We start from the raw sequence: 26178 nt of genomic DNA, 5'->3' as shown, positions 1-26178 counted from the left end.
TGCTTGTAATCATTATAACTTGTAAATATTTTGTAGATATCTTTCATATGAATTAAAATTTCTTAAAAGGTTTATAGCTGTGTTTCGCAGTGAATCGAAGTTCATTACAGAGACGGATACCGACAAGAAGGAAAGAAGGCAGTTCAGGGCAGCCCTATTTAGAAGGTAAGTGAACTTTCAATTATCTATTTAATGATCAAAAAATTTTACTAGTACAAAGTTGATAAAATTTTTAACAGTATAGCCTTATGTGTGTATTATTATTCTCCTGTCAATCTTATATTCTTTTAGCCCAAAAAGCAATTAATTTCGTTTTGGCAATTTGAGTCGAAAATTTTAAATATCCGTTTCACTTTTCAAATTGTTGCCACCAAATGTTATCGCCCTGTGTTATATTTAAAGAAATTAAACAATGAAGAATCTGCATAAATGTATGCACGTTTCTCACATTACGATAAAACAAACGTACCTAGAGCCATTCAATTTTGAATGATGTAATCTTACTGCAAAAACGGGTATCTGAAACCCCAAATTTGAAATTTTGAATTTGTTTTATTATCGATTTCATATTTTGTAACACTTTAACGAATTTTTGATTAACAAACTCAACCATATTGAAGCGAGCAATGGCAACACTGTACGGAAAAAAAAAATTATCTCCAGCGCGCGAGACTGTATATTAGAAATTCTAAAAAGTATGCTCATTTCAAAAAAAACATTATCTTGCGATATTGCTGTTGAATTGAATTTTATGATTTAAGCGCGAAGAACATGATATTTAATAAATAAAGGCAATATACAAAAGGTTAAAAAAAAGTCCCTTTGGGAGTAATGTAAAATCTGAAAGCTTATAGACTTTTTTTTTTTTTTTTTTTTTTAATATATATTTTATCTTATTTCAGATTTGCAGGTGACACTTTGAGGTTGCTACAGAAATAAATTATGTGAACTTTTGCTTAAGCTTGTAGAGACATTAGGTATTTTTTGGAAGCAGGGAAGATGAAAAATTAACAACCGCCTTCGCCGGGAATCGAACCACGGACCTCTGGATTACCGGTCCAGCGTGCAGAACCACTGCACTACGAAGGCAGGCTAGGAAGGCTGGAGAAACACCTTATAAGCTGTTAGCTTACAGTCAATTTGAAGATGAGGTGCAAAAATATACCTTTTCGACATATTTAACGTTTTTATTTTCTTAAACGCAAAAAAGCGGCTGAGGCTCACAGAGAGATATGTGAAGTTTCTGGTGTTGATTTCTTAACAGAACGAATGTATTAGTGTTGCTTTAAAAAATTTCGTTCTGGAAACTTTTTCACTTCAAGGAAATCGGTCCTTTAAATCCTTAGATTAATAGACTAATCGTCAGTGATTGGTGTGTAATTGTTCAAAATATTCAACTGATATCAAATAATTAGGATTAAACGCATGTTTTGTAATTTTTACGCTTTTAGTGTCATTTAATATTTATATTGTTACTAATTTTTTTTCTTAGATAGGTAATTTATTTTAATTATAAGTGAAACTGTTGTATTTTTCTGTGCAATATAACGCAAAACAAATTTTTAAAAGAAATTTATTCCGGGAAAGTAAAAATACAGGGGCAAGTGCATTTAACATTGAGCAAATGGGTATATCTGTAATCTGGCCAGTTATCGCCAAGCTGACAAGGGTTTTAGAGACTTATTTTGTTTCCATATTAGGCAAGAAATGGCCAAATTTAGAGACTATTTGGCGACTTTTGGGTACGGCCCCTGAATCACGGTAATATTCATTGAACTTGAATAAAAGTAATTGACCGCTATCTTAGCTCTAACCGTAATCCCACACTCTGACTGCTTTCCAGTAATTTCGAGAAGCAGAAAGTACTAGAAGTATCTCGGCGGCCAGTTGAAAATTATAAAAGCAAGGAGAGAGAGACAGCTTCTGAATTTAGTTGCTTAGTTACTGTTGTTGTGAGGTGTAGTTCCCCGTGAAATGCGATAAATCCGAGTTAGCTTTTCTTTTAGACGAGCTTCGCATTGCGTTGTGATTAACGCTCTTAGTAGGTTGAAGTGTAAATACTGATTATACTGTGTGATACTGTGAACACTTGTACGAATACTTCTGTGACAGATTCAAGCGCTCTGAAATATTTCTCTTGATAAAAATAAATGTTTTACTAACATATTATTGGACTTCTGCATTCAGTCTATTACGAATCCAAACGCATGCAAAAATATTAAATATTAAAAACTGTAATGGTTAACGTTCTGAGATTCACTTACGTCCGTAAACTTCATTTTCCATTTTAAATTTTTTTAATGCTCGGAACAGGCTATGATAGTTTAGAAAAAAACTGTTCTTAAGTTCCCTCTTAAGTAGTAGATGCTTACTAATTCTTTATTGTAAAAAACTTTTAAATTTCAAATTTGAATTTGACTTCATATTCTCATTAAAAACTGCTATTCTTGAATTTTATTTAGACCTTAAAATATAAATATTTTATCTCATTTTGGGCCAGAAATATTCAAGAAATTATCATTTATGTAATGCGCTTTGAGTGTTAATGAGTCATGTGAATGCTTAATTTACGGAATGCATTTGAATTTTAATGTAAAAAAATAATTACACATATAAATAATAACAGAGTACCTGTATTAAGGGTGAAAATAATCACGTAAACATAAAAATTCAAATATTTGACACATTAAAAAAAAGCAATTACAGAAATGAAAAAACGAATGCTTATTGAAAAAAAGTGCCTTCGTTTTCCATGAAAGTACATTCACGAGAGGTAATTAGTCACCAACGGCTCTTTCAATTAAAATGTAAATGTTTCTTCGTTCTGCGTTTTTCCTTGGCATCTTAAACACACTGCACGAATAAAACTGAAACCAAAAAATAGTTTAATGTATACATTTTTTTATATTTAAAAAAGGGAAAACAATAAGACACTTAAATAACAAGAGAAGGAGAATAAAATTAATTCTTGTAAAATTGATAAATATAAATAAAAGGAAAGATATTCAATTTAGAACACGTCCTCTTCTTATTACGAAATATATTATAAATTCTCAAAAGTAATTCCAAACGATCAAATACAGAAGGATAAAGAAGTCCCATTTGATTTTTCTCCTGTCACTTTAGAGTAGAATTTAGCACCTTGCCGAAAATGTATACCTTGTCCACTAGAGAAGTGAATCATAAGTATCGATTATCTTTCAGGAAGCAATTTATATGGCTCCTCTCTTTTTTTTTTTTACTTTTTTTTTCTTTTTTCCTTGAGGCGTTAAAGTGGTGTGACAAAAAGCTGAGCTAAATCTTGCTTGTGCAGGATGGAACTTTTAGAGAGTTTTTAAATGGCGCATCTGTCTTCTTAGCAATTTAGGTACGTTATATCTTCTAAACGTGACGTGATATTCATTTTGACAAATTTTGTTTTTCATAAAATATTTTGTTGCGCAAATTGCTGTAGTGTTTGTGCCCATTTTTCGAATAATGATCTAAATTTCTTTTTAAATTATGGGTAATTTTACGACATATCATTTTCCACTACTGCTAGTCAACTGCTTTCAGTTACAAGACGTATGAGACAACACCAAAGTGTCATCTTTTGAAATAATTTAAACGTAAGGTTTTTTTAATAAACTAACTGAAAATCCGATTTATTTCAAAACGCGTCGGGATTTCCAGTGTACTCGGATAACTGGAAAGTTATCAAACATTTCTAATAAGCCTGATAAAGTTCATGCTCATTATAAACCTTACCTCATGCCGGTGTATTAAAAATCACAGCGGCTGTGTTGAAAGCTTGTGGAAATTCTCACGGAAACAGACGATGAAAAGTAGTGCCTTTCCGTTTAAAAAGCACGGGATAGTATGAAGGGCAGTATATTGGACAGAAGAAATAACGGAACCGTTTCCAAAGACGAGAGTTACGACATGAAGATTATAGAGTCGTAAGGATTTTTTAGAAGCAGGAGACATGACAAATGAAAAATGCGCTTGCCGGTACTCGAACTTGGACCTTTCGAATACGCGTCGAGTATGGCTAAATCACGAAGGTATACAGAAAGGAGGGAGAAAATATCTTATATACTCTCCCTTTTAAAAGGCGACTGATGATTAGAGGACCAATAGTCAAATCCTAGTGGTGAGGAATCATCATACAACACCTTTTAATTCGGCTGCCACTGTAGAGTCGTTAGGTTGTTTTGAAACAGGAGACAAGAAGAAAAAAAAAAAAAAAAAAAAAGAGCTATGCCCTCACCGGGTCTCGAACCTGAACCTCTCGAATACGAGTTGAGTGTTATACTGTTACACCACGAAGGCATGCAGAAAGGAGGGAGAATGTCTTTAATGACAAAATGAAGGAATAGAATAACAAGACTGGCATAATTGTTAGAAAACACTAGCTTAATGCAACAACAGAAGAATGCATACCTGAAATTTCAGAATTAAGGAATTTGAAACCTCCTCCTCCCGTAAAAGCGGAGATCAATAGGCAATATGGAGGAGCTGATCGGCTTCCTCAGTGTTACCATACTACAAACTATAATGGAATATATAAAATGTCATTAACTTAAAAAACAAAAGGCATAAAAATTCTAAAAGAATTCAGATTTTATATTACGTCCAGAGGGGCATTTTTTTTCATTCACACACACATACACATTTCGACAGTATTTGGGCTAAAAATACATAAAAACAGCATATCTTTAGAATTTTATATACATAGACTCGTGCGCTGCAGATAAAAATGTTTTACTTCGGGAAGTGTTGCCACTGCCGAAGTAAAACATTTAAAATCGTTGAGTTTCTTAATCAAAAATTCATTAAAAGTTTACAAAATATGAAGTAGATAATAAAACAAATTCCAAGTTCCAAATTCGGGCTTCCGTGTGTCCATATTTGGGTTGAGGGCTACGTTATTCAGAATGTGAGGCTCTAGGTAACGTTAGATTTTCACAATGCGAGAAACATAATATATTAATCCAGATTCTTCGTGATTTAATTTTTTTAAAATATAATACAGGACATTTGGTGGCAACAATATGAAAAGTGATTCATGGCTTTTAGGAATTCGACGCAAAATGGCGTTTGGAGAGTTTTGGCCTTTCTTTTCTTTTCATTATTAAGGTTTTGTGTGTTTACTTTATTTATTAAATACAATTTCTTGGAGCTTACGGCCTATAAAATTCGATTTAACAGCAAAATCAGAAAATATTAAAAGCAGCATATCTTTAGAATTTCCGATATACAATCTCGTGCGCTGGAGATAAAAATGTTTTATTTCGTACAGTGTTGCCACTGCTCGATTTGAAACTATTGAGTGCCTTGATCAAAAATTCGATTTCACGAAACATGGAAGAAAGAATAAAACATGTTCGAAATTCAAAATTCGGGCTTCCAAGTGCGCACGTTTGAGATGGAGATTACGCTTTTCAAAATTTGATAGCTCTATGTACTTTTGTTTTTTCACATTGCGAGAAATTTACGTGCTTTCATGCAGATTCTTCAGTATTTAATATCTGTAAATATAATACATGGCGATAATATTTGATGGCAACAATTTGTAAAGGGATTCAACGCTTTTAGTGATTCGGCGCAAAATGCTTTTTCGAGACTTATACACCTTTTCGGCTAATAAGAACACATCAAATACTTTACTTCTGTTAGATGAACTGTAACTAGAATAGAAGGAGAAGTGAAAATCTGTAAGGAAATTTTTAAATAAGAAATCTAATTCGCGAAAATCCTAAATTTAGAATTAGTGTAAATCTGTTAAAAGAAGATAACCTTTACTAGAACATCATCGAAAGACTTATAAAAACAACAGGTCTTCATTATGTAATGTAGACTTTACATGCTATATCTTTATATGCAAACAATAACATATATATTTAACTATATGAAAGTAGTGATGTTAAAATATTACGAATAATGTCAACTAGCACTACATGAAATATAGCAAAGTTATAGGTTAAGTCTGTAGAGTCTTTAGGATTTTGAAGCAAGAGTTATGAAAAATGAGCAATGCTCTCGCCACTACTCGAACCTGCACCTCGCGAATACGCGCCGAGTGTGCTACCCGCTACACCGCGTAGACACGCTGAAAAGAGGGAAAGGGAGACTGGGAATTAGAGGACCCAATCGCCAAATCCTGGTGGTGAAGAATCATCATCCACCACCTTTATTAGTTGGGTCGCCACTGTAGAGTTATTAGGTTTATTTTGAAGAAGGAGACATGAAAAATGAGAAACGTCCTTTCCGAGACTCGAATCTAGAGTCCTCGAATACGCGCCGAGTGTGCTAACCGATACACCACGAAGGCATGCTGAAAGAAGAGAGAAAATATCTTATAACTTCATTAAGTAACATAAATGTTACGAGGTTAATGTATCACTACACATAGTGAAGTTTATTTTTCTATGTTATGTGCTAATATAAGTGTAATTCATATGAATGTCTCTCTACAATTGCAATATGGCAGCAACGTAAAAAAGTATAAACTGTTACGTATTTAGGCTTAGTTTATTATTAATAAGAATTATTTCCTTAAAAGAATCTCTTATTCAAAAATGAAAATGGTCTTTAGTTCGGTTTTTATGTCTTATAAACACGAAGACAAATTTAAATTCAACTCTCAGTAAAATTCAAAACACGGAGAAATATATTTGAAATACTAACTAATAATGTTCCCTTTTAAACAGAAATGTGACTATTTTAGTAATGTCGCGGAAATATATTTCATTATTGGGAAAGCTATGACATGTAATAAAGATCCGAAAGAAATATTGTGGGTAACTTCTGAATTCATTGAAAGGAAGAATAAAACAATCTTAATAAAGCCTGCCAAAGCTGTACTGCAAATTACATTCAAGACGCATTCAAAACCGTTATCACGTATTTTGTACATTCAAAGCACATCTTAAATTCCAATTACTTTTCTTACACAGATTCAGGAAATGTCTATGCTTATGAACATAACTTTTACCTTTGGTATCAAAATGCGTGAGATATGTTTTAATTATCCAATGAATCATGAATTGAGAAAAAAAGTATTTCTAATTACTAATTAGAGCTTCTTACTTCTTTACGAAATTTGGCATTCATTACGAGAAGTTAATTCGAGTCATATTCCTTTCAATCAAACGACATTTCAAAGAAACTAAATTTTATTCACATGTTGAAAATGAACTCAAAGGAAGAAATGAAAAAAAAATAATAATAATAATAATAACTCGAATAGAAAACTAATTTTTAAAATGAAGAAAAAAGTGTTTTCGCCTAATGCATTTTAGATTAAAGTCAATTAAAAATTATATTTAATTAAAAATTTTTCAAAATAATCCTACGCATTAAACGTTTTAAAAAGGCATCCCAAACAAAGTGTAATATTAGCAGTAGTTTGAGTAGCAGTAGTAGTATTTGATTTTTAGAAATTTTAATAAAACTGCAAACCTTTAATTTGAAATAAAGACTTGAAAAAAAATATGAATGCTTTCAGACTTTATATTAAGCCTAAAGGGCGGTTTTAACATCATGTTAAACATCATGTTCTTCCCACTTAATACACATACAATTCTATTCGACAGTAAGATCACAATATATTTAAAAACAGCATATCTTCAAAATTTCCGATACACAGTCTCGCGCGCTGGAGATAAAAATGTTTTATTTTTCGCAAATTGTTGCCATTGCTCGCTTTGAAATCGGTGAGTTTATAAGGTATTTCTCCCGCTTTCCTAGCGTGCCTTCGGGGTGTAGTGGTTCTGCACGCTGTGCCGGTACACCAGAGATCCGTGGTTCGATTCACGGCGAAGGCGTTTGCTATTTTTCATCTTTCCTGCTTCCAAAAAATACCTAATGTCTCCACAGTGGCGCCCGAACTAAAAGAGTGTTGGATGAGGATTCTCCACACCCGAGATTTGACGATTGGGTAACCTAAAAACCCCAGTCGCCCTTTAAAAAGGGGAGTATAATAAGGTATTTCTCCCGCTTTCCTACCGTGTCTTCCTGGTGTAGTGGTTCTGCACGCTGGGCCGGTAATCCAGAAGTCCGTGGTTCGATTCCTGGCGAAGGCGTTTGCTATTTTTCATTTTTCCTGCTTCCAAAAAATACCTAATGTCTCTACAAGTTTATTAAACAAAAATTCTTTAAAGGTTTACAAAATTTTAAGTGGATAATGAAACAAATTCGAAATTTAAAATTGCAAATGCCCATTTCTGTTGGAGAACTACTTATTCAGAATTTGATGGCTCTAGGTAGGGCTGTTTTTCACAGTGCTAGAAACATTCATGAAAATTCTTCATCAATTAGTTTCTTTAAATATAATACAGTGCGATAATATTTGGTGCCAGCAGTTTGAAAAGTGAATCGACACAAAATTCCGGTTTGAAATTAATAACCCTTTGGGCTAATATGTTCGTAATTGATTGTTAAGTACTTAAGAACAATCTGAAATAAGGGTTGGTTTTCTTTCAAAAAGAGTTTCCAATGAAAGCTGACACTTTTACGCTACGCTTTGTCCAATTTATGAAAGGAGACACAAAGGTTACTGAGACTGCCTGGAATTAAACTGGAAAACAATACCGCTGTTCTATGATTTAATACATTAGCCATTGGTGAAAATGAAAGAAAAGAAAAGTTTATTTATAGGACTAGTAATTAACACTCTCCTATAAAAGTTTTATAAGGATTATTATGAATCTATGCAGGAGATAAAAAATAACAATGTATGAAGGAAGGTGGTTTATCAGAGAAATACATGATTGCGTGCCATTAATTCGATTTCACCTTACAAGTGTGGCAGCATACAGATTTGCAACTGAGGACATAATGCAATATAGAAATTAATTATTGGCGTTCATAATGTTTCTACATATCCTGAATTAGGGAACTGACTACAAAATGCATTCACTTTCGGTAGAACGAAAAGAAAGTATAGCATAAATATGAATAAAATAACAAGGAAAAAAAAATTCCAACAGAGAATAAGAGAAATTTGATAAAAAAATGGTCCATTGAATAAATAAAAGCAACCGACAAAAAACGCAAGCAAAAAATAAGAATGAAGCTTTAAAAAACTAAAAAGGTACAAAAAAGGAAGAACTTTGAAAAACTCAGTTAATTGCACAGAACCCATTCGTCGTTCTTTCCTGTCGATTCAAAAAAATAAAAAAAAAAAGTTTTCTTTTTATTTGTAAGGTCGGAGCGAGCATTCAGTTTTTACCTCGTTAGGGGAAAAAATAAATAAGAAACATCGACCCTCGGATAAAAACGTGAACGAGTGGGATGGTTTGTGCTGCGAAGGGAGATATAAAACTCTGCACACCAGAGTGCGACTATTTCCCAAAACTGTGGAAAAGTTTTGGTAAATGGTTTGCCTATTTCGTTTGCTCTAGCTGGAACCTCGGGGGAGCGCGTTTCCGGCTAAGCACTGAGAATGTGTGTCTCGTCTTTCTTTCTTCAGAAAGGGGGTGAGCCAGAAACTGCCCTTTTATTCGAGTTCCGAATTTATATTTTTATTGAATGACAGCTATTTGGGAAATACTTAGTACAGCGTCCCTCATACCGTTACATAAGTAATAAAATTACTGGACTAAGTAATATAATTAATCAAAAACGTTAATGCAGACGTAAAGAACAGGTAAACACGTAAAAGTGCATGGGGTACCAGAAAGGTCTTTTCTCCCTTCTTTCTGCATGCCTTCGTGGTGTAAAGGTAACGCAATCGGCGCGTATTGGATAGGTAAAGGTTCGAAGTCCCGTCGCAGGCATTGCTGATTTTTCATGTCTCCTGCTTCAAAACAACCTAATGACTCTACAGTGGCGCCCGAACTAAAAAGTGGCGGATGATGATTCTTCACCACTAGGATTTGGAGAATGGGTCCCCTAATACCCAGTCGCCCTTTAAAAGTGGAAGTATATAAGGCATACCTTTAATTAAAGAAAGAAAGAAGAACAAACTAAAAAAGACCTTGTGGTCAAGAACTTTTGCACATTGAGCTGCAAAATTTAGAATACAAGTTGAAAGAAGTGCGTCCGATAAAAAGTAGCTTAGATACTGTGGTTCCGGTGAAAAAAAAAATTAACATAAGTAAAATAAAGTGCAATGAAAAGTGCAAACACTAAATAAACAATATTATCACAAGAATATTTACAAATAAAATTCAAATCTAATTGTAAGTAATATGTTGATCAAGGTAAGGCAAACTTTAAACAACAGAATAAAAGTGTGACATAAGACTTAAACAAAAATACAGAAACAAAAAAGAGATAAATTGTAGATTAGCCCAATTCGAATCTCATTACCGATTCTTCGTGGGAAATTTTATAATGATTTTCGAATCCAGCTAATTCCATATCGTTTTCGTCGAAACAGACAATTAAGACTGAACATGAAACTTTTTCTGAATATTAACTGAGAAAACTTAGTCAAAAACTTTAGTCTCAATTCTCTGTTCCATTTCCCGACGCGTCCGCTTGAAAAAACACATTAAGGTGTAAGGAAAAACTATACATAATGGCCTGTTTAGGCAAATGTGCAAAATAAAATAAATAGCGATTTGCTATTAGTCAAACATACAGGATTTTTAGGGAGGACTATTAACTTATAGACTTTAAACTTTGTGAACGTAGTTAAAAAATTAAAATAAAAAATAAAAAATAAAAAGCGAAGAAGATAATTAAAAGTATTGAATGGGTTTTCTATGACCAAAAATCAGTACAAGGTAAAGAAATTAAAAAAAAAAAAAAAAAAAAAAAAAAAAAAAACAGTCTTGGAACGGGGACATTTTTGTGCTTGACCCATGTAACTCATAAGGACGATTGCCTCGAGAAAAGAAAATAGCCAACCAACTAGGCAGGATGACGTAAAGGGAAAGAAACGTCATGATGAAAAAGCCAATGAAAAGTGACTGACCGTAGGCATAAACCTGACTCAGTTTTCAAAATTTGTTGGTAACTAATGGAAATAGTAATGGAACTAATTACTAATAGTAGTAACTAATGGAAATAGTTATGGAACTAATTACTAATAGTAGTAACTAATGGAAATAGTTACAGCTATAAGATATTTTTCCTCTTCCTTTAAGCATGCCTTCGTAGTGTAACGGTAGCACACCCGGCGCATATTAGACAAGTCCAGATTCGAGTCCCGGTGAGGGCATTGCTCATTTTTCATGTGTCCTGCTTCAAAATAATCTAATGACTCTACAGCTTCACTACAAATTTGGACTGGTATTGCACCAGTACAGACACCACCTCGAGTTGGACACTCCCATGAAATGGGATGGATACTGAATGAGACTAAACCGTGGGAAAGGATGTTGGATGAGACTAAACCGCGGGCGCATGGCTATTCCAGAGTGATCGTGAGGAGAGGAGTAGACTTTTTGAACCAGACGCTGGAATCGACTGTATGCACTTTCTCCTACGAAACACCGTAGTTAAACATTTGAGTTGTTACATTTGAGAGGACATTGGCATAAAATTAGGCAAAGTTATATAACACAAATTGTTGAGTATACTTATTACTATTACGTAAATACAAGAGAGTTGACATTTTGGGGAACGTTGCACTGGAATTTTTATATTTTATGTAAGTAGATGAACAGTCTTATTTATTACAACACAAACTATTGAGTATACTTATTAGACTTACGTAAATACAACAGAGTTGACATTTCGGAAATCGCTGTACTAGAATTTTTACAATTTTATGTAAGTACATAACGGTTTTATTTCTTTAATTTCTGTTGGCAAGGCAAATACAACAAGAAGTTCAAAGACAGAACACAACAGAGACCGAAAGCCGAATGTTTTATTTTTTACTTTATTAATTTGAATTCAGTTTTAATTTTTACTTATATAAAAAAATATAGTTCTTTAAAATATAATAAAAAAGAAGTTTATTTTATTTTTTTCTAATATTAAATTAAAATTAAATTTTTTTTAAGAAACGTTAAGTCCCTATGACCTGTAAGATTTTAGTTTAAGAATAATCTCGAAATTATTTGAAAATTAGAACTTCTTTCCTGCGTTCTTGTACTATACAGTTAGAGATGTCTTTTGGGAAACTCGGGATATACAGGCTGTGTCTAAATGAATATTTGGGTTTTAACTTTTTGTAGTATTTATTACATAAAACTTAAAATAATAATTAATACGTGAAATGAAAGAGCAACTGAAACAGTTCTGTTCATTTGTACAATGCAGGCTCCAAAGCTTACAAATCTTTGTTTATGTGCCAACTTTGCACACAAAATGTTTCACGACGATTTTCTGGATCATGTTGTTTTCAATGATGACTCGACATTTCACCTCAGTGGACATGTCAACATTCATAATGTGCGCATCTGGGGTTCAGAAAATCCTCGCGAGATGGTACAATTCCACAGAGACTCCCCTAAATTGAATGTTTTTTGGGCCATATCTCGGCGGAAAATTTATGGGCATTTTTCCTTTGAAGAAGCAACTGTAACTGGCACTTCCTATCTTGATGCTTTACCAGCTATGGCTATTTCCCCACTTGCAGAAGACTCAATTGATACCAATTTGCCCAATTGATAGAGAACAATTATACCACAAACACTAATCAACATTTGAGAAGAACTGGGCTATGGACTTCATGTGTGCCTTGTGACTAAAGTTGCCCACATTAAACACTTGTAAACATGTTACGTATAACTGTTTGAGTTGCTCTTTCATTTCATGTACTAATTATAATTTTAAGGTTTACTTAAGAAATACTACAAAGCGTCAAAACCCTCATATTTATTTAGAAACACCATGTATATCAAATGTGTGTATAGTATTATTTCACAAATATATTTTGACACAAAATCGAACTTTCCTGACACGGTATGGGGAATTATTTTATGACTCAATTCTTCGCCTTAAATTATGAATAAATATCTAATATTGTGAAAATTATGCAAGCCATTTGGAAGATATTCACATTTAAAACACGGAGCAAATTATCAACTTCGCGAGCCAAAAAGAAAAAAAAATAAAATAAACTTTGGTAATTTTTTTTTAAATCGCTAATTTTTCTCAATAGCTAAGATATCAGAATAATATTTAGAGGATTTAATAGAAACTTTTTTTTTTTTTTTTTTTTTTTTTTTTTTAATTTCACTCATTTGCTGATAAAATTTGAGAGAATCGTCTAAATTTAATGGAAGAATTAAACATTTCAGTATGTATAAAATATATTATTCTGCATCATTATGTATAGAAAATAGATTTTTGGAAAATTGAAATAAATTTCACGCTTCCTTGATTGTTTTTTAAAGCTATGCTTAGAATTTTATTGAATTAATTTCTTATCAATATAGCCATCGTTTGTTTATACATTATTTAAAAGAATACAGAATTATATGCAATTAAAAAATGCAAGGTGGCTGTCTCTTTTATATTAAGGAACCGCGTTAATGCGTTGATTAAGGATTAATGCGTTTATTAAGGATTGATTATTAACGGAATTGTAAAAATGCTATAGAACAAATAAAACATAAACAAGATTTTACACAGATATATTTTTAGCCCAGATGGCGTTATTCCAGAAGGGCTATTAATTTCGTTTTAGCATTTTGCGTTGAAATTTTAAATGTCCGTTTCACTTTTCCAATTATTGCCACCAAATATTATCGCACTTTATAGTAATACAGAAATTAAATAATGAAGAATTTGCATAAATGTACGTATGTTTCTCGCATTGTGATAAAACAACGGTACCTAGAGCCATCCAATTTTGAATAACGTAATCCTCCCCCGAATATGGGCATCTGGAAGCCATAATTTAGAATTGGTAATTTGTTTTATTATCGATTTCACATTGTGTAACAATTTACGGAATTTTTTATTAACAAAATCAAAGATTTCAAAGCCAGCAATGGCAACACTGTACGGGAAAAAAAAATATCCCCAGCGCGCGAGACTATTTATTCTAAAGATAAACTCATTTTAAAATTATTTTAGGACCGAACTACCAGTGTTCAGCGACTTTACCGCTCGGCCGCTGGTGGGCCTCAGTATTTCTCAGAAAACAATAAAATTTAATTCAACTCGCAATATGAAAATATCAAATTAACAACTGGAAACAGAGTAACGCTTAAAAATGTTCTAAAATTAAAAAAAAAGGTAATAATTATAATATGTTTTACGCTTTAATATTAAATGAAAAAGTACATAAAAAATTATAATAATATATGCGTTACTGTAAAATCTTATCATTACTTTTAGATTTAATTTAGGGTGTGGAAGTTAATATGCAAAAGAATTAAAATTAGAAATTTTTTAATAGATAAATAAAACTGTTATATGAAGCTTTTGAAATAACTACTCAAGACATTACAACAAATTTCTTTTCTCATATTTATAATATTTTCTGCAAAAATTTAAACGTACGGATAAATTAATTTTTAATGCCGAACATTATAAAACCTAAGCTTTATTTCCGATGCCGCTTGTGAATTCAAAAAAGTAGCTTTCAGTTGTTTGTAATTTTTACCTTTTTCCATTTTAAGGATATATTGTTGGAAAATCAGTAAAATTACATATGAAGTGAAGCTGTTGTTTAAAATTTTATGAAAGTCTTTACTTTATTTTTATTTATTTATTTATTTATTTTTTTTTTTTTCGTTTACCAAATTACACACAGGATTTTCATTTTCTAACTAGGCGTGATTTATAAGCTAATTTGTGAATAATCATACGTATAAGTTGGCTTTTAAAAAGGAATTTTAGTTTCCGAAAGTAGTATTCACTGCTTTCAAGATCAGCATATATAATCAAAATATCTTAAAACCTAAAAAATAGTAATTTATCAGATATTTTTAACAAGATAATATCATAAGATTTATCCCTGCAATAACGAATAGAAGAAACTTGTAGAGACATTACGATTTTTTTGGAAGCCAGCGAGATGAAAAATTAGCAACCGCCTTCGCCAGGAATCGAACCACGGACATCTGGAATACCGGACATCTGGAATACCGGTGCTGAACCACTACACCACGAAGGCACGCTAGGGAAGTGGGAGAAATACCTTATAAACTAAACAAGTTTTCCTCTATCATTAGAGGTTTTAATTTACCCTTGTTGTATCTAAATCTTTGGTCAAAAATCTCATCGTAGTATGCAATGCATGTACACTGCAAGAAAAACAAAGAGAGGAACAGTTCTGTATCTCCCGTTCTATTGGGCCTTTTGACGAAATTAAAACTGCATTTTTTCATGTCCCAAAAGCGCGCATTAAGATATATATATATATATTAGATTTATATATAGCGTCGTTCAAATATAGGTATTTTGACACAAAATCGGACTTTTTCTGATAGGACATGCCAATGTGTTTCCTTATTTCTATTCTACTAGACTACTTTGTACATTTTGTAAAATTTGGCGCGAAGTTTAAGAAATTCAAAAATTTATCTTGGCGCATTTTTTTCAGTTTGCTCCAAGAATAATTCACTTGGTGAACTTCTTAATTTATAACAATCTATTTTCCTTTCCCTTTTTTGCATTTTCCAGAAGCGGAAAAAAAGTCATTGTTCATACTTTCAAACAATTTTAAAAAGGTGCGTAAAGTAAGTTTTCGTATAATCGCTTATAATAAAGACGCCAAACTTTAAAATGTAAATTCACGTATATCTTAGGAAATTTTGAATAAAAAACGGTATTTGTTTTGCAGGTATGCATAGAAATGCAACTACTTTATTAGATATATAGATAGATTATTATATATATATATATATATATATATATATATATATAGATTTTATAGATGATGGTTAAAATGTTATACTTTATAATTCGAGAGTTTTTCTCCAAAAACTTATAAAAAGTATTTAAAAATACAAATTTTAACAATAAATCATGAAATATTGGGGAATGTTATTTTTAATAAAGGAAGAATCAAGTAAGCTTAATAAAAATAGAGATATTAATAAATATGTATGAAATTCAATTAACAGCGAAGAGTTAAAATTTTGAAAGCTATTTTATTAAAAACTATTCGTGCGATTTTTACAAAACTTGGTAGTTTGTCGTAATTTGAAACGTAAAATCGAAATATGGAGAAACATTGTCATGTCATTTCAGAAAAGGTCCGATTTTGTCTCAAAATACCTCTATTAGAACAATGCTATATATAAATCGAATACTTATCCTAAGTCGCGCTTTCGAGGCATAAAAAACGCAAGTTAAATTTCGTCATTCGGCCCAGTAGAACCGGATATATAGAACTGTCCCATTTTTATTTTTTTCCCCAATGTAGATATTTCAAATTAAAATTGTTTCAAAAAGCTTACAAAGTGCTATAATTCTTTAGTTTACGATTGTTGTGATTCCTCATGACGTTTGCACTGATATTGACGATTCACTTAGATTCGTCAAATTTTAATAGTAGAATTCTGATTTACATCTATGTCATCCCTATACTGTTTTTTCCCCTCAGTTTTAAAAACATTCTTTCAAATGCCCCCATGCCAATTTCCTTATTTTTAAGAGAAGAAAATTAGAAGGAAAAAGAATAACAACACGCTGGCGCTGGAAATTGAATATATTTTATTCTGGATTGTCATAACACAACATACTTCTGTTAAATCGCTGGGGTATCTGGTTAAATTTGAACCTAAAATATAACGACTTTGCTGAGTAGCAACATCGTTATTTTTAATTGTCGAGTTTGTTTAATAGCCGAGTTTGTAAATGCCACTATATTTGAACAAAACAAGAAATCAATAAAAAGCCAAATCTGAAATTCAAAATTGGGGCTATGTGGTGGACACAATCAGGTGGAGGATGTTTTCTCAGAATACAAGAAATATACATACACACAATGGATAGATATTCTTCGTTGCTTAATCTTAATATGATTTATTCATATTTATGTGGACATTCGATTTTACAACGCATCCACCTTTCTCCTTCCTGCATCTGGCAACAGCTACAGCAGCGACATACTCCTTTAAGCTGCGTGAGGAAATAAAAATAGACTTATATTCCGATGAGGTTATGACGTGGCGATGGATGTAACTGAACTATGCCGCTCAACGATGTTGCTTGATGATGTAATTCCGTTTCATGATGAATAGAACTTTTTATTTTACTCCCTTTCACTCTGTACATACCATAATCATGTTTATTCTTTCATCATTAAATACCTTTAAAATGCCACTGCCTTCCTCTATTTTAATCCTAACCTCATCCCACATTTATTTATCCAGATCCCTAGAAGTTTTTTCATTAAAATGTTATTTTTTTTCTTTTTTGTAACTAAGACTAAATTATTTTCTTTAAGATAGTGTGCACATTTTTATTGGTCATAATACAAAACGTTTTATAAGTAACTTGTAAATTTTATTTAAGAATAAATTTTTGTAAGTAAATCATAAAATATATCTGAATTTTTATTTGGAGTAAATCCTATTTTAAAAAAGTATAACAAAAAACCAGTAGTACAGAGAATAATACCAAACATAATTAAATAGATACCAAATATAATTAACGCTACGGAGCTAAATGGTTTGAAGACTAATTTTAAAGAAATAAACCATAGAAAATAAACTGCTTCTAGAAAAGTCCGATTTTGCGTCAAAATAACTATGTTGGAACAGTACCATATATAAATTTAATGCACACTTTAAGTTCCGGTTTCGGGACACGACAAATGTAACTACAAATTTGTTGCTCGCTGTGTAGAAAAAGAGATACAAAACTTTCCGTTTTTATTGATCCAACATACAAGTTTCAAACATTTATCGGGTTCGCAAGACAGTAATATCGGTTTTTTTGCCGTGTGAAATAAAACTTAGGTTTTTCCAAACAAAAATGAACTTTACTCAGTCAAATATCTTCGACTCTGTTAGGTAGGTAGCCTTTTGCTATTTTTTTCTGATAATTTGGTGATTCCGCGCTCAAAGAACTTCTAATCTTTATCAATGAAAACCTCAAAAAAGTGCGATTTGAGGTTATCTTTATTACTTATATTTAAGATGTTTTGTAAACTTTGAAATGGCGCAAGTTCGAGGCTATATGAAAGAAACGACATCACTTTCCAAACAACGAGCTCCAATAATTTCGTACGTATTGCTAAAGATGTGTGAAGGCGAGTGATGGAAGACCAATCCTTTGCGATTTGCCAGTTCTTTGATCCTTTCCTCCAATTTCATAAGCTGTTGACAATAAATGTCTGACTTGACCTTCTGGTTGCTTGGAAGTAGCTGATAAACTCACCATGTTCATGATCATCTTCTTCGGATTCAATTTAGCTTTCGATATGATTTGTGCTGATTCATCATGTTTCGGCCATGGAAATTTCCGATTAATGTTATTGTAGATGATCGTAGTTTTATCACCAGTGATAATTCATTTAAAAAAGTACCGAATGCGTTACGTTCAAGTGCGTATCGCATATATTGATTTGTTGTGTTGAGTTTCTGTCAATTCAAGCGGAACCCAAATATCGAGCTTCTTAACGAGTCCAAGACGTCTTATGTGTTTTCAACTGCTGTGTGTGATAAATTTAAACATTTTTCAATCTTTCGCGTAGTTACATGACGATTCGATCTGGCTTTAATTTTGTAATCATAAACTTCAGAAAGTTTGCTAGAAAGATGGTCAACTTCTAGTGAAAAATACGTTCTATTAAACAATCAACACCATGAACTTCACATACCTCTTTGTGAGCCTCATTCATTTTCTTGCCTTTTGAAACGAAAAAAGTAAAGTATATCTAAAATGCTTGTTTTTGCACCGAATGTTAAAATTCAACTTAAACTAACAGTTGTAAACAAAAATACACATAATTCGTTTATATAGCAAACTAAAAGTGTTATAAATAACAAAATAAAATATAATAACGAATAACAAAATAAAAAAAAAAATAGAAGACTGACTGAAGAATAAACAAACGTACACAATGCTATCTAGAGCCAAACCGATATTACATCCGTGTCAACCCAATATTTTCTGAAAAATTTTCGAAAACATTTGTAGAGATATTAGGTTATTTTAAGAAGAAGATTTGAAAAATGTGTAATACTCTCGCTGGGATTCGATCTTGAACCTCTAGGATACGAACCAAGAATGCTACCATTACACCAAAAAGACGTGAAGAAAAGAGGGAGAAAATACCTTATATACATTTCATTTTAAAGGGTGATTGGGGATTAGGGGACCTAGTCGCCAAAACTTGGTGGTAAAAAATCATCATTCCCCACCTTTTAGTTCGGGCGCCATTGTAGAGACTTTAAGTTATTTTAAGTAGGAGATGTGAATAATGTGCAATACCTTCGCAGGAAGTCGAAAATGGGCCTCTCGAATACGCGCCGAACGTGCTACCGTTACACCACGGAGACATGCAGAAAGGAGAGAGAAAATATGTTACAATTTTTTATCATTCCCTGAAATCATCTGGAACTACGACATTAAATTCAAGTTGTTGTAACTAGAACTTGTGTCTCGAGACAGCGTTGTAGGAGTACTAACAAAACAAAGACAAGATATATCATTGCATTTGTACAATCTTATATAATAAACATTAGTAACAAACATTTTATGTCTTACAATTTATGTACTAAACCAGCAAAATTTGCTTCCTTAGGTGATATGCACTATGTTTTGGTCACGCTTTATGTTAAAACTGCTATTTAGAAGCCGAATAAGGACTTTTAAATATCATTAAAGGCATAAAATCAGAAATTTAGGACTAATAAATTTGAAATAATTGCAGCAAAGAATTTAAAAATGTTAAAACCTTCACTTCAAACAGGCGAAAACCCATTTTAAAAAATTAATGAAATTTAAAGAAAAATATACAAAAACAGAAGAGGAATTCAATCAACTTCAATGCTACTTCATCATTTGGGAGGAACATTGAAATCAATTGAATTCTCTCATGTTCGATTCTGTCATGTTTCAATGTTCCTCTCCCCTGATGAAGAAGCATTGAAGTTGATTGAATTCCTTTTACGTTTTTGTTCATTAAGTTTCTCGAATGGGGTTTTGCCTGTTTGAAGTGTTTTGGTTTTAACATTTTTAAATTCTTTGTTGCGATTATTTGAAATTTATTAGTTATGAATTTCAATTTTTGGTCTTTGGAAAATATTAGTTTTAAGTTTCTTACTTTATGTCTTTAATGGTATTTTTTCCTGCAGTTTAATGAGCGAAAATACTAGGCATGTTTATATTTGGTTTTCAAAAAAATTATTTTGTATATGTATATATATACATTTTGTTACTGACGATAGCAATAAAAATGGGAGCAGCGCAACTAGAAGTTACAGCAGTCCAATATACAAAAATTTAACGGTCTACTGCTATTTGAATTTGAGCATGCGAGTTGCATTCTTACATACGTACGCACAGACGTCACGAAATTATCCAGTTTGCATCATTGTAACAGTCTGTTTGGAAATAAAGTGTTATATATTCTATTCGTGAATACAAACGTAAAGCAAAAAATAGACAAAATAAATTCGGGGACAGACAAAATGGATATTTCTTTTGAAACATAAGACTCGAGTTTTTAGCGATTACAATACTTTCTTGACTTCGTACAAGGAAGTGAAAAATAAATTATAAATCCATTCCTTTCTATAAAAATAAACTTAAAAAAAAAGAAAAATATGAGAAAGAGAAGACGGTATGAGATGCATTCTCCCTTGTGAACCCATTGGTTTGGCACAAAATAAACAATATTGATTTTTTTTTCATTAATATTTAACAGAATATAATGCAACATGAAAGCTGGTTTAACGAAGAGTGAATTTCATTGATTGCGTACATATACAAAATTTTCAAATCTTTGCCAAATTTTTATCACACTTTCGTGTTTCCTCTGGAATTCTAAATACTACTTACGCATCTCAAAAGCTAGTACATAGGCATTCTTATCTCTTTTGGTAAAAAAAAAAAAAAAAAAAAAAAAAAAGTGAGACTCTCTTTTAAGGAGTAATCGCTAGGAGTAATCTCTTCTAGGAGTAATTTATTTATTTCTTATTTATTTTTTATCTTATCTTTCTTATCTTATTAACATTGATATTTGAATTCAGCTCTCAAATCTAATAGTAATACAACAAGTAATTTTAATACTTCAAGCAAACCCATCCACAACGGATAATATGAAACACAATTCACTGCTTAGTTCAAACAGTAGAATATTCGTTTGTTGCCATTAAAATTATTGAACCTGAAGTGGCTAAAATCCGATATTTAACGAATTACAATCTGAAAGTATATTAAGGAAACTGGTTTGCGGCAGTAACATAAAAGGAATATTGTTTTCCTAATATTCACAATTTGATTCCTGGCGTGAAAGTTCATTGCGATGTTTTCAAGTGATTAGATGTTTTCAAGTGATTGGTGTTCGTTATAATGTTTTCAAGTGATTAGTGTTCATTATGATTTTTTCAATTGATTAATGTTTCAAGTGATTTTGTGTTGAAAAAATATATTAGTGTCATGAAATTTCTTTTTCGCATTTACTTTTAGGGATGGTTAAAATCGTAAGAAACCTGTCTTTTAAGATTCTTCTTTGTCTTTTTTTTTCTTTCAACCTGTCTTTTAGATGTATCAATAAAAACAATAAATCTTAAACAGAATGATTTACTGGAAATGAATAAAATTTGGTTTACTTAATTATGGTAAAGCACTCGAGAGCTTTCCACTTGAGCACGAATTGGAGGAATGCCTTCTTGAATTACTTTAAGAAAACTGACTTATACAAGTTATACATAGAGAAAGTCACGAAAACTCCAGTTAGATTTCCATTAAACAGGCAGCCCGTTAGCTGGGGTTCGAGCGCCCGCACCGAACTATCAGTGTTTAGCTATGTTAACGCTCGGCAGCTGTTGGAATTAAATAAAGAGCTACTTTAGCATATTTAATGCGCAGTTCAGGTACATCTTTTATTCCAAGCTTCGAATTGCCATAGTGTTTCTTTACGTTTTCCGATTACTATTCTTGAGAAGCATAGATTTAAAGAAGAACGAAGATTTCACCATAAATATGCTATATATAGTTGTTAAAAAGATAGTTGTTTAATGTCCACATTTAAAACTTAATTAAGAAATACATAAACACGTGGTTATACTCAGATGCCCAACACTGAATTATCTCAAACGGATATTACTATTTCTCATCAATTTTTAATTTGCCCAAGCTTTTAAATTTTACCAAAAATTCCATAATTTATCAAGGTTATATCATTCCTCTAATCGAATGAATGACATTTGTAAAACAAATTTTAAGATTTATGAAATAAAATTAGTATACGTTAGACTCATAAAATATATTTAAAGTAAATTCTTGTATAAATAAAGTATAAAGAACTTTCCTGGAAAATACAACAAGGACACTGAAGCCAAATTACTCCTTTACGACAGGAAAAGTACTCTCTTTTGCAGTAAAGAGCTTACTAACTATACGGCTGGAGAAAAACAGCATTGGTAGCTAGTTCACTCAAGTTTCAGTTCTTGACGACTAGGCCCAACAGCGGCCGAGCGGTAGAGTTGCTGAACACTGGTAGTTCGGTGTGGAGTTCAAATCGCAGCAATCGGACTAGCTGCATGAGCGTTTTCGTGGTTCTCAGCATGTGTAATGAGTGTACCAGCCAGGCTTCCTTAGAAATTCCTCCACGAAGGCACCCCTCCCCTTAGGTAGATAACGTTAGAGGGCTTTGCCATAACTAAATAAGCCAAATAAACCACATCTTAACCACTGGTGGTCACAGATTAATGGAAGTTAAAATCTGCTTGTGATTTAGGAACCAACTGCTGTACGTAGTTCATTAAACTTATTATATCTTCTATAATAAATATCTTAAATTACAAAAGCGAGTTAGGTACAACAACTTATGTTAATTATAGCTGAATACTAATATAATTTAAGTTATAATAACTATTATGACGTTAAGAATATAAATTTTAAATGGTTAAAAAAAGCGATGAAGGGAAAAAGTCCAGGTAGCTGAAAGATAAATGGATTTATATTCGAAAACGGTTTTGCGTTATGTTCAATGTTAAACCTAAAATGAAATTATAGAAGGAAAGAATTTCTGTAAACGAACAAAAACATTGCACTTAATATAACGTCACGTACAACAAAAGAAACGAAAAAAGCTGGTTAGCAGTTTATGTGCGACTCATAGCAGGCCCGTATTGGACTTTTCTGCATTACAGTCACAACAGCGTGGCTATTTGTGACTAAAACTAGAAGCTAAGTATGAAGTACAGAAAAAACTGAAGGCGCGTCTCCTATGCGGCACTTCCTTATCAGCTATATAGTTCCCAGACTCCACCAGGCTTCGTTGACAAATGCTTCTAGACTTCAAAGTCGTGGTGAAGATTTACGTTATGCCCAAGGACTAAATTGGAGACTAAATCCTCATATTCAAAAAATATTGTTCAATACAGTAATAACAAAAATAGTATTATATGGTGCAGAAATTTGGGCGCAGCCTATGACTGTTCGGAAACAAAAACAACTGCAAGCCATACAACGTCCATTCCTTCTCCGGATCACAAAATGTTATAAAACAACATCAAATGCTGCCCTATTTCTACTTTCAGGAATAGCACCTCTTCATACTTTAGCACAAACTGAACATGCAAAAGCCACAGTTCTCAAATTAAAAAAATCCTGCATATTACATGATGAAATATTTAATCCAAACAATTTTGAAATTTCAGTCAACCCCTACAGAAGACATCCTGCCTCTAATCCTAAAATATATAGCACAATAAAACCTCCAACCAGTCATATATCTCCACCAATAATATATACAGATGGATCGAAAATGGACTTAAGAGTTGGCTGTGCATGTATAATACAAATAGATTAAACCCAGAAAACAACTCTTCAAAATCGACTCGCCAAGGAAATTACACGCAATTCGAATGGCAATAGAATACTCAATCGATAACAATTTACAAAAAATCAATATTTTCTCAGATAGTCAATCCGCAATACTAGCTCTACAAAATCCCAAACACACATCTGAAATAATCCAAGATATTTTTAACAAAACTATCCAATATCCTCAAATATCACCAAACATTTATTGGATAAAGGCTCACGTCGGAATTCTTGAAGAAACCGATTCAGCAGCCAAATCACTACTACCAACAATAATATCCCTTCAAGAAAAATCTCCCGGTCGAAATCATACCTCAAGAACTATCTATGTAAAATCAGCCTCCAAATGTGGGAAGAAGAATGGACAACAATAAATCTAGGAAGACAATTACATCAAATAGCACCTCATGTAAATGATACATGTACAATGGTCAATGGTTATATAAACCGCTTTTTAACTGGACATGCTCCATTTCCCACATACTTCTTCAGATTCAACATCTCAAACTCTGAGCAATGTGTATGTGGAAATAAAGGTGATCGAATCCATTATATTACTCAATGTCCCTTAACAAAGTAACTCATATTAAATTGCCTAATTCAAATATCAATGCCTTCCTTCGTTTTGCAATTACCAACACACATTTAAAAAATAAAATAGAAAATACAATGAAATATCTATCTTCAATAGGCAAAAATTTATGTGAGCACTAAAGTAATTAATGTCAAAACTCATTTTTGAAGCTGCAATTCATCTAAAACATTTCTTATCAAATTATCTTAAAAACAAACCCTTGCAATAATACTGATATAGTAAAAAAAAGGAAAAAGAAGAGGAAGAAGATACAGATTCATATAATAAACTTTATCTCAAGTAACTATTATGAACTGTTATAAATTATGACTGTTAGCCTACTATTATATACCTATTATAACTTCTATAATTATATCTAATAGATATGATATCAATCAAAATTGCGATATGCTATTTATACTGTTATATTATGTGTTATATTATACTATGTATTTTTTTTAATATTAACTTCAAAAATAAACCGAAGTGTAGTGGGACTATACCTACATTACTTATAGTAAACAGTGGGTGTCCCACTACATTTCCACCTGAACCTGAACCTGGTGCAGATTTCGTGAAGCACTAGTATAATGGAATCTTACGAACCATGTATAAAATTATTCCTTTTTACCCATATTTTTCAAATACATAACTATTTACTTATAAACAAATTTAATAATTTAAGATAAAATAAGCTTAGTGTTTTCAATGAAAATGATAAGCTTAAGCACAGTATCAAATATGTGGGATATTTACCGTAACAAATGAAGGTGCATTTTGAATAAATACTTAAAACTAAAATATGCAATATAAAACATAAATTGCTTTAAAGTTATTCTGATTTAAAAAAACATATTTTCATGTATGAGGAAATGTTTAATGGAAAGAACAACAAATAATTTTAATGCATTTAATCTGAATATAAAATAAATTTATGCTTTTAATCTGAATGGAGCTGAAATATAGCAACATGAATTCGTTTTCGAACAAAGCAAACAATGCTGCATTTACAAATTTGAAAAAAAAATATTTAACGTATGTTTACGACTATTACTTAAATATAGTAATGAAAGGGAGAATAAATATGCTAAAAATTAGATTACTAACTAAATAGATTTTAGATAAATGTTGACAAAATTCTTCAATTATTTTGATTCAACGCAAACTTTCGACTGCATTATACATTATATCAGTCAGTCATTTATTTAATGTACTTTCGTGACGAGTTTACTGAAGATGGAGATTTCGGGAATAATGACGTCACACTACTACATAATCCACTATATTTCAATGAAACTTAGCTTTTAGTTTGATGAGAATGGGCTTCTGAGGATCACTGAAAATCTTTAGGGCAATTTAATTTTAATTAAGTTAAGATTTTAATTAAGTTAAGAGTCTGTAAGTTAAGATGATTATGCACTTGTCTAACAGATTTGTCTTAAAAATGCAATCCATGCCTACGACAGATGTGAATTTCTCTGACTTATTTCCTTTCTTCGCCTTAATATGGCTCTGATTTCGTTTACGAATTGGATCATATATTTCACAACACTTAGCTCATCGTGAAAAAAATGCTATATAACAAGAGGTATATAAAATACTGTGAATCATTTTCTCGCATGCCTTCGCGGTGTAACGGTTAGCACACTAGGTGTGCATTCGAGAGGTCCAGGTTCGAGTTCCAGAGAGGGAATTCCTCATTTTCACACATTTCCTACTTCCGAAAAACGTATTGTCTCTACAGTGGCGCCTGAAAT

At 31.9% G+C, this 26178-nt stretch overlaps 1 protein-coding gene and 1 non-coding gene across 6 annotated transcripts in view; both read right to left on the bottom strand.

Annotated features, from left to right (window-relative positions):
- Positions 1-26178, bottom strand: part of LOC118192095 (cell adhesion molecule Dscam1-like) — a 1228438-nt gene that overhangs the window by 1089246 nt on the left and 113014 nt on the right. The window lies entirely within an intron of this gene.
- On the bottom strand, positions 1016-1089 carry TRNAT-GGU (transfer RNA threonine (anticodon GGU)). The gene has a single exon. It is a non-coding gene; the product is annotated as a tRNA-Thr (tRNA).

This window comes from Stegodyphus dumicola, chromosome 9, assembly GCF_044657685.1.
Source record: "Stegodyphus dumicola isolate Sdum_Otavi_A_Nest chromosome 9, ASM4465768v1".
In the NCBI taxonomy this organism is placed as follows: domain Eukaryota; kingdom Metazoa; phylum Arthropoda; class Arachnida; order Araneae; family Eresidae; genus Stegodyphus; species Stegodyphus dumicola.
The sequence above is the reverse complement of the archived record's forward strand: the minus strand, read 5'-3'. Positions and strand labels throughout refer to the sequence as shown.